A 10,000-nucleotide genomic window follows, 5' to 3' on the forward strand; every position below is an offset into this window, starting at 1 on the left:
TAAGCACCACGGGGCCCCTTTCGCCTGCAGGTCCCGAGCCGCCAACATGTTCTTAGTATCGTGTTCTCCAAACCTGGGTGACGGGCACCGCAGGGAGGCAGAGCCATCGCACTTGCCGGGTGGCAGAGGAAGGACCGGACTATGTACAATAGCGGCCAACGACTCCCAGAGCCGGTAGTGCGGCGTCTGCTCTCAGCCTAAGAGGCTTCTGGGAGTGCTCAGGCAAGGGTCAGCCTGCACCCTTGCTGGCAGCACCCAGGGGAACCAGGACGCTTGCATCTCTCGCCTTCATTTTCGACACAAACGCCTGAGGAGGGAAGCCAACCCTCCGTGTGTCAAGAGACCGTCCCCGCCCCGGCCTCCGACTGATTCTTAGAACGGACGGAAAGAGTCAGGCAAGCCTGTTAAGACTTCCGCGAACTCTCCGGCTTGCACTGAGACGCGAGGTCGATGTGCTCAGCACCACGGGGCCCCTTTCGCCTGCAGGTCCCGAGCCGCCAACATGTTCTAAGTATCGTGTTCTCCAAACCTGGGTGACGGGCACCGCAGGGAGGCAGAGCCATCGCACTTGCCGGGTGGCAGAGGAAGGACCGGACTATGTACAATAGCGGCCAACGACTCCCAGAGCCGGTAGTGCGGCGCCTGCTCTCAGCCTAAGAGGCTTTTGGGAGTGCTCAGGCAAGGGTCAGCCTGCACCCTTGCTGGCAGCACCCAGGGGAACCAGGACGCTTGCATCTCTCGCCTTCATTTTCGACACAAACGCCTGAGGAGGGAAGCCAACCCTCCGTGTGTCAAGAGACCGTCCCCGCCCCGGCCTCCGACTGATTCTTAGAACGGACGGAAAGAGTCAGGCAAGCCTGTTAAGACTTCCGCGAACTCTCCGGCTTGCACTGAGACGCGAGGTCGATGTGCTCAGCACCACGGGGCCCCCTTCGCCTGCAGGTCCCGAGCCGCCAACATGTTCTAAGTATCGTGTTCCCCAAACCTGGGTGACGAGCACCGCAGGGAGGCAGAGCCATCGCACTTGCCGGGTGGCAGAGGAAGGACCGGACTATGTACAATAGCGGCCAACGACTCCCAGAGCCGGTAGTGCGGCGCCTGCTCTCAGCTTAAGAGGCTTTTGGGAGTGCTCAGGCAAGGGTCAGCCTGCACCCTTGCTGGCAGCACCCAGGGGAACCAGGACGCTTGCATCTCTCGCCTTCATTTTCGACACAAACACCTGAGGAGGGAAGCCAACCCTCCGTGTGTCAAGAGACCGTCCCCGCCCCGGCCTCCGACTGATTCTTAGAACGGACGGAAAGAGTCAGGCAAGCCTGTCAAAGAATTGAGCAGATGTCAAAATCTTTTAAGACTTCCGCGAACTCTCCGGCTTGCACTGAGACCCGAGGTCGATGTGCTCAGCACCACGGGGCCCCTTTCGCCTGCAGGTCCCGAGCCGCCAACATGTTCTAAGTATCGTGTTCCCCAAACCTGGGTGACGAGCACCGCAGGGCGGCAGAGCCATCGCACTTGCCGGGTGGCAGAGGAAGGACCGGACTATGTACAATAGCGGCCAACCACTCCCAGAGCCGGTAGTGCGGCGTGCGAGGTCTGCTCTCAGCGGAAGAGGGTTTTGGGAATGCTCAGGCAAGGGCCAGCCTGCACCCTTCCTGGCCGCTCCCACGGGAACCAGGCTACTTGCAATCCTTTCCCCCAATAGCAAGTGCCTTTTGGAGGGACGGCCGGAGTCAACGTGGGGTTTGCCCGCCCTCCAAAGTGTCAAGAGACCGCCGCACAGGCCTCTGACTGATTCTTAGAACAGGCAGCAAGAGTTGGGTAAGTCTGTCGAAAATTTGACAAAGTGTCAAAAATTAGACTTCCGAGAGCTCTTGGGCATGCACACAGGCCTGTCATTCAAGTGCTCTGCCCGCGGAACCGTTTTTCGGATGCCTTTCAAAGTGGTCCCGCGCCGCCATTTTGTTCTAAAAATCGTGTTCCCAGAAATCTCCGGGTACCCCGCCAACCTCACTGTGTCACAATGTCAAGTGGCACTGAATGGGTCTGAATTTCAAATTCGACTGCTTCGCTCTGGAACTCGAACCCGGCAAAACCGTTTGGATTTTTCCCGGTCCAGACTTCCGCGGCAGACAAAGTTAAAGTTTTCGGGCTGCAGACTCAAAACGACATCTGGCCAACCGCCGGGCTCAATTCGCCCAGTTCCTCCGGCACTTCGGAACTCATGTTCGGCATGAGTTTTTGAATCTTTCCCGATGCTTCGGCATTTTCCTCCGCTGACACTTAGAATATTTTTCACACTTGGCCGAAAATTTTTCTAAGTTTTTCTGGTTACTGATTTCTTCTTTTCGGGCATTTTTCTAAGTTTTCTTGGTTACTCATTTCTCATTTTCAAACATTTTTCTAAGTTTTTCTGGTTACTGATTTCTTCTTTTTGGGCATTTTTCTAAGTTTTCTTGGTTACTCATTTCTCATTTTCAAACATTTTTCTAAGTTTTTCTGGTTACTCATTTCTCATTTTCAAACATTTTTCTAAGTTTTTCTGGTTACTGATTTCTTCTTTTTGGGCATTTTTCTAAGTTTTCTTGGTTACTCATTTCTCATTTTCAAACATTTTTCTAAGTTTTTCTGGTTACTGATTTCTTCTTTTTGGGCATTTTTCTAAGTTTTCTTGGTTACTCATTTCTCATTTTCAAACATTTTTCTAAGTTTTCTTGGTTACTCATTTCTCATTTTCAAACATTTTTCTAAGTTTTTCTGGTTACTGATTTCTTCTTTTTGGGCATTTTTCTAAGTTTTCTTGGTTACTCATTTCTCATTTTCAAACATTTTTCTAAGTTTTTCTGGTTACTCATTTCTCATTTTCAAACATTTTTCTAAGTTTTTCTGGTTACTGATTTCTTCTTTTTGGGCATTTTTCTAAGTTTTCTTGGTTACTCATTTCTCATTTTCAAACATTTTTCTAAGTTTTTCTGGTTACTCATTTCTCATTTTCAAACATTTTTCTAAGTTTTTCTGGTTACTCATTTCTGCTTTTCCAACGTTTTACTAAGTTTTGCTGGTTACTGAGTTCACACTTTTAAACATTTTCGGGCATTTTTCTACGTTTTTCATGTTACTCATTTAGCACTTTCAGGCACTTTCCTATGCTTTCCTGCTTACTGATTTCACACTTTTAAGCATCTTCGGGCATGTTCCCTAAGTTTTGCAGTTCATTCGTTTGGGACAGTCAGGCAGCTTTCCTAAGCTTTCCTGGTAACCGAATTCACATTGTTGAGAACTTTGGAACCCTTCCCTAAGCTGTGCTGGTTACTCACTTTACCTCTTCAGACACTTGCCCCCGTTGTGACAGAGACCACTTCCCGACTCGGGAAATGCACCAAATTCGGCCTGAACTCAGAGGGCAGTCCCCCCTCGAAGGCGTGGAAGTCGGCAGAATCGCCGGGTCAAATCCGGCTGAGCTACCCGGCTTGGAAGCCTCAAAGTCGGTATGAGCTGTCAGGTTCACTCCCATCCCCGTTTGGACCACTTCCCGACTCGGGAAATTCACCAAATTCGGCCTGAACTCAGAGGACAGTCCCCCCTCGAAGGCGTGACAGTCGGCAGAACCGCCGGATCAAATCCGGCTGAGCTACCCGGCCCCGAAGCCTCAAAGTCGGTAAGAGCTGTCAGGTTCACTCCCATCCCCGTTTGGACCACTTCCCGACTCGGGAAATTCACCAAATTCGGCCTGAACTTATACAACAGTCCCCCCTCGAAGGCGTGACAGTCGGCAGAACCGCCGGATCAAATCCGGTTGAGCTACCCGGCTTGGAAGCCCCAAAGTCGGTAAGAGCTGTCAGGTTCACTCCCATCCCCGTTTGGACCACTTCCCGACTCGGGAAATTCACCAAATTCGGCCTGAACTTATACAACAGTCCCCCCTCGAAGGCGTGACAGTCGCTAGAACCGCCGGATCAAATCCGGTTGAGCTACCCGGCTTGGAAGCCCCAAAGTCGGTAAGAGCTGTCAGGTTCACTCCCATCCCCGTTTGGACCACTTCCCGACTTAGGAAATTCACCAAATTCGGCCTGAACTTAGAGGAGAGTCCCCGCTCGAAGGCGTGGAAGTCGGCAGAATCGCCGGGTCAAATCCGACTGAGCTACCCGGCCCCGAAGCCTCAATGTCGGTAAGAGCTGTCAGGTTCACTCCCATCCCCGTTTGGACCACTTCCCGACTCGGGAAATTCACCAAATTCGGCCTGAACTTAGACAACAGTCCCCCCTCGAAGCCGTGGCAGTCGCTAGAACCGCCGGATCAAATCCGGTTGAGCTACCCGGCTTGGAAGCCCCAAAGTCGGTATGAGCTGTCAGGTTCACTCCCATCCCCGTTTGGACCACTTCCCGACTTAGGAAAATCACCAAATTCGGCCTGAACTCAGAGGGCAGGCCCCCCTCGAAGGCCAGGCATTCGGCAGAACCGCCGGGTCAAATCCGACTGTGCTACCCGGCCCCAAAGCCTCAAAGTTGGTATGAGCAGTTAGGTTCACTCCCATCCCCGTTTGGACCACTTCCCGACTTAGGAAATTCACCAAATTCGGCCTGAACTTAGAGGAGAGTCCCCGCTCGAAGGCGTGGAAGTCGGCAGAATCGCCGGGTCAAATCCGACTGAGCTACCCGGCCCCGAAGCCTCAATGTCGGTAAGAGCTGTCAGGTTCACTCCCATCCCCGTTTGGACCACTTCCCGACTCGGGAAATTCACCAAATTCGGCCTGAACTTAGACAACAGTCCCCCCTCGAAGCCGTGGCAGTCGCTAGAACCGCTGGATCAAATCCGGTTGAGCTACCCGGCTTGGAAGCCCCAAAGTCGGTATGAGCTGTCAGGTTCACTCCCATCCCCGTTTGGACCACTTCCCGACTTAGGAAAATCACCAAATTCGGCCTGAACTCAGAGGGCAGGCCCCCCTCGAAGGCCAGGCATTCGGCAGAACCGCCGGGTCAAATCCGACTGTGCTACCCGGCCCCAAAGCCTCAAAGTTGGTATGAGCAGTTAGGTTCACTCCCAAACCCGTTGGGACCACTTCCCGACTTAGGAAATTCACCAAATTCGGCCTGAACTTAGACAACAGTCCCCCCTCGAAGGCGTGACAGTCGGTAGAACCGCCGGGTCAAATCCGGCTGAGCTACCCGATTTGGAAGCCTTCAACACAAAACCCATCCGGCAATGCCACTCAAAAAGGGCCCAAATTCAGAAACACCCCCTTCAATAGGTACCACTTCCTCGGAGACACTACCGGGACACGCTCCCCTCGGCGAAAATTAAGCCCCCACCACTAACTGAAGCCAACCGCAGCCCCAACTTCAACGGAGAAATCAGTAACCAATTCAAAAATGCACTTGGTTACTGATTTGTACTGCTTCAAAAATATTCTAAGTGTCGCTGGTTACTGATTTGTACTGCTCCAAAAATATTCTAAGTGTCACTGGTTACTGATTTGTACTGACTCAAAAATATTCTAAGTGTCGCTGGTTACTGATTTGTACTGACTGAAAAATATTCTAAGTGTCGCTGGTTACTGATTTGTACTGACTCAAAAATATTCTAAGTGTCAGTGGTTACTGATTTGTACTGCTCCAAAAATATTCTAAGTGTCGCTGGTTACTGATTTGTAATGCTCCAAAAATATTCTAAGTGTCGCTGGTTACTGATTTGTACTGCTTCAAAAATATTCTAAGTGTCAGCGGTTACTGATTTGTACTGCTTCAAAAATATTCTAAGTGTCGCTGGTTACTGATTTGTACTGCTTCAAAAATATTCTAAGTGTCAGTGGTTACTGATTTGTACTGCGTCAAAAATATTCTAAGTGTCGCTGGTTACTGATTTGTACTGCTCCAAAAATATTCTAAGTGTCGCTGGTTACTGATTTGTACTGCTTCAAAAATATTCTAAGTGTCGCTGGTTACTGATTTGTACTGCTTCAAAAATATTCTAAGTGTCAGTGGTTACTGATTTGTACTGCTTCAAAAATATTCTAAGTGTCGCTGGTTACTGATTTGTACTGCTTCAAAAATATTCTAAGTGTCAGTGGTTACTGATTTGTACTGCTTCAAAAATATTCTAAGTGTCGCTGGTTACTGATTTGTACTGCTTCAAAAATATTCTAAGTGTCAGTGGTTACTGATTTGTACTGCTCCAAAAATATTCTAAGTGTCGCTGGTTACTGATTTGTACTGCTTCAAAAATATTCTAAGTGTCAGTGGTTACTGATTTGTACTGCTCCAAAAATATTCTAAGTGTCGCTGGTTACTGATTTGTACTGCTTCAAAAATATTCTAAGTGTCAGCGGTTACTGATTTGTACTGCTTCAAAAATATTCTAAGTGTCAGTGGTTACTGATTTGTACTGCTTCAAAAATATTCTAAGTGTCGCTGGTTACTGATTTGTACTGCTTCAAAAATATTCTAAGTGTCAGTGGTTACTGATTTGTACTGCTCCAAAAATATTCTAAGTGTCGCTGGTTACTGATTTGTACTGCTTCAAAAATATTCTAAGTGTCAGTGGTTACTGATTTGTACTGCTTCAAAAATATTCTAAGTGTCGCTGGTTACTGATTTGTACTGCTTCAAAAATATTCTAAGTGTCAGTGGTTACTGATTTGTACTGCTTCAAAAATATTCTAAGTGTCGCTGGTTACTGATTTGTACTGCTCCAAAAATATTCTAAGTGTCGCTGGTTACTGATTTGTACTGCTTCAAAAATATTCTAAGTGTCGCTGGTTACTGATTTGTACTGCTCCAAAAATATTCTAAGTGTCGCTGGTTACTGATTTGTACTGCTTCAAAAATATTCTAAGTGTCGCTGGTTACTGATTTGTACTGCTTCAAAAATATTCTAAGTGTCAGTGGTTACTGATTTGTACTGCTTCAAAAATATTCTAAGTGTCGCTGGTTACTGATTTGTACTGCTCAAAAATATTCTAAGTGGGGCTGGTTACTGATTTGTACTGCTCCAAAAATATTCTAAGTGTCGCTGGTTACTGATTTGTACTGCTTCAAAAATATTCTAAGTGTCAGCGGTTACTGATTTGTACTGCTTCAAAAATATTCTAAGTGTCGTGGTTACTGATTTGTACTGCTTCAAAAATATTCTAAGTGTCGCCGGTTACTGATTTGTACTGCTTCAAAAATATTCTAAGTGTCAGTGGTTACTGATTTGTACTGCTTCAAAAATATTCTAAGTGTCGCCGGTTACTGATTTGTACTGCTTCAAAAATATTCTAAGTGTCAGTGGTTACTGATTTGTACTGCTCCAAAAATATTCTAAGTGTCGCTGGTTACTGATTTGTACTGCTTCAAAAATATTCTAAGTGTCAGCGGTTACTGATTTGTACTGCTTCAAAAATATTCTAAGTGTCAGTGGTTACTGATTTGTACTGCTTCAAAAATATTCTAAGTGTCGCTGGTTACTGATTTGTACTGCTTCAAAAATATTCTAAGTGTCAGTGGTTACTGATTTGTACTGCTTCAAAAATATTCTAAGTGTCGCTGGTTACTGATTTGTACTGCTCCAAAAATATTCTAAGTGTCGCTGGTTACTGATTTGTACTGCTTCAAAAATATTCTAAGTGTCGCTGGTTACTGATTTGTACTGCTTCAAAAATATTCTAAGTGTCAGTGGTTACTGATTTGTACTGCTTCAAAAATATTCTAAGTGTCGCTGGTTACTGATTTGTACTGCTTCAAAAATATTCTAAGTGTCAGTGGTTACTGATTTGTACTGCTTCAACAATATTCTAAGTGTCGCTGGTTACTGATTTGTACTGCTTCAAAAATATTCTAAGTGTCAGTGGTTACTGATTTGTACTGCTTCAAAAATATTCTAAGTGTCGCTGGTTACTGATTTGTACTGCTCCAAAAATATTCTAAGTGTCGCTGGTTACTGATTTGTACTGCTTCAAAAATATTCTAAGTGTCGCTGGTTACTGATTTGTACTGCTCCAAAAATATTCTAAGTGTCGCTGGTTACTGATTTGTACTGCTTCAAAAATATTCTAAGTGTCGCTGGTTACTGATTTGTACTGCTTCAAAAATATTCTAAGTGTCAGTGGTTACTGATTTGTACTGCTTCAAAAATATTCTAAGTGTCGCTGGTTACTGATTTGTACTGCTCAAAAATATTCTAAGTGGGCTGGTTACTGATTTGTACTGCTCCAAAAATATTCTAAGTGTCGCTGGTTACTGATTTGTACTGCTTCAAAAATATTCTAAGTGTCAGCGGTTACTGATTTGTACTGCTTCAAAAATATTCTAAGTGTCAGTGGTTACTGATTTGTACTGCTTCAAAAATATTCTAAGTGTCGCTGGTTACTGATTTGTACTGCTTCAAAAATATTCTAAGTGTCAGTGGTTACTGATTTGTACTGCTTCAACAATATTCTAAGTGTCGCTGGTTACTGATTTGTACTGCTTCAAAAATATTCTAAGTGTCAGTGGTTACTGATTTGTACTGCTTCAAAAATATTCTAAGTGTCGCTGGTTACTGATTTGTACTGCTCCAAAAATATTCTAAGTGTCGCTGGTTACTGATTTGTACTGCTTCAAAAATATTCTAAGTGTCGCTGGTTACTGATTTGTACTGCTCCAAAAATATTCTAAGTGTCGCTGGTTACTGATTTGTACTGCTTCAAAAATATTCTAAGTGTCGCTGGTTACTGATTTGTACTGCTTCAAAAATATTCTAAGTGTCAGTGGTTACTGATTTGTACTGCTTCAAAAATATTCTAAGTGTCGCTGGTTACTGATTTGTACTGACTCAAAAATATTCTAAGTGGGGCTGGTTACTGATTTGTACTGCTCCAAAAATATTCTAAGTGTCGCTGGTTACTGATTTGTACTGCTTCAAAAATATTCTAAGTGTCAGCGGTTACTGATTTGTACTGCTTCAAAAATATTCTAAGTGTCAGTGGTTACTGATTTGTACTGCTTCAAAAATATTCTAAGTGTCGCCGGTTACTGATTTGTACTGCTTCAAAAATATTCTAAGTGTCAGTGGTTACTGATTTGTACTGCTTCAAAAATATTCTAAGTGTCGCCGGTTACTGATTTGTACTGCTTCAAAAATATTCTAAGTGTCAGTGGTTACTGATTTGTACTGCTCCAAAAATATTCTAAGTGTCGCTGGTTACTGATTTGTACTGCTTCAAAAATATTCTAAGTGTCAGCGGTTACTGATTTGTACTGCTTCAAAAATATTCTAAGTGTCAGTGGTTACTGATTTGTACTGCTTCAAAAATATTCTAAGTGTCGCTGGTTACTGATTTGTACTGCTTCAAAAATATTCTAAGTGTCAGTGGTTACTGATTTGTACTGCTTCAAAAATATTCTAAGTGTCGCTGGTTACTGATTTGTACTGCTCCAAAAATATTCTAAGTGTCGCTGGTTACTGATTTGTACTGCTTCAAAAATATTCTAAGTGTCGCTGGTTACTGATTTGTACTGCTTCAAAAATATTCTAAGTGTCAGTGGTTACTGATTTGTACTGCTTCAAAAATATTCTAAGTGTCGCTGGTTACTGATTTGTACTGCTTCAAAAATATTCTAAGTGTCAGTGGTTACTGATTTGTACTGCTTCAACAATATTCTAAGTGTCGCTGGTTACTGATTTGTACTGCTTCAAAAATATTCTAAGTGTCAGTGGTTACTGATTTGTACTGCTTCAAAAATATTCTAAGTGTCGCTGGTTACTGATTTGTACTGCTCCAAAAATATTCTAAGTGTCGCTGGTTACTGATTTGTACTGCTTCAAAAATATTCTAAGTGTCGCTGGTTACTGATTTGTACTGCTCCAAAAATATTCTAAGTGTCGCTGGTTACTGATTTGTACTGCTTCAAAAATATTCTAAGTGTCGCTGGTTACTGATTTGTACTGCTTCAAAAATATTCTAAGTGTCAGTGGTTACTGATTTGTACTGCTTCAAAAATATTCTAAGTGTCGCTGGTTACTGATTTGTACTGACTCAAAAATATTC

The sequence above is a fragment of the Hemiscyllium ocellatum genome, unplaced genomic scaffold, assembly GCF_020745735.1.
Source record: "Hemiscyllium ocellatum isolate sHemOce1 unplaced genomic scaffold, sHemOce1.pat.X.cur. scaffold_2397_pat_ctg1, whole genome shotgun sequence".
Lineage (NCBI taxonomy): Eukaryota > Metazoa > Chordata > Chondrichthyes > Orectolobiformes > Hemiscylliidae > Hemiscyllium > Hemiscyllium ocellatum.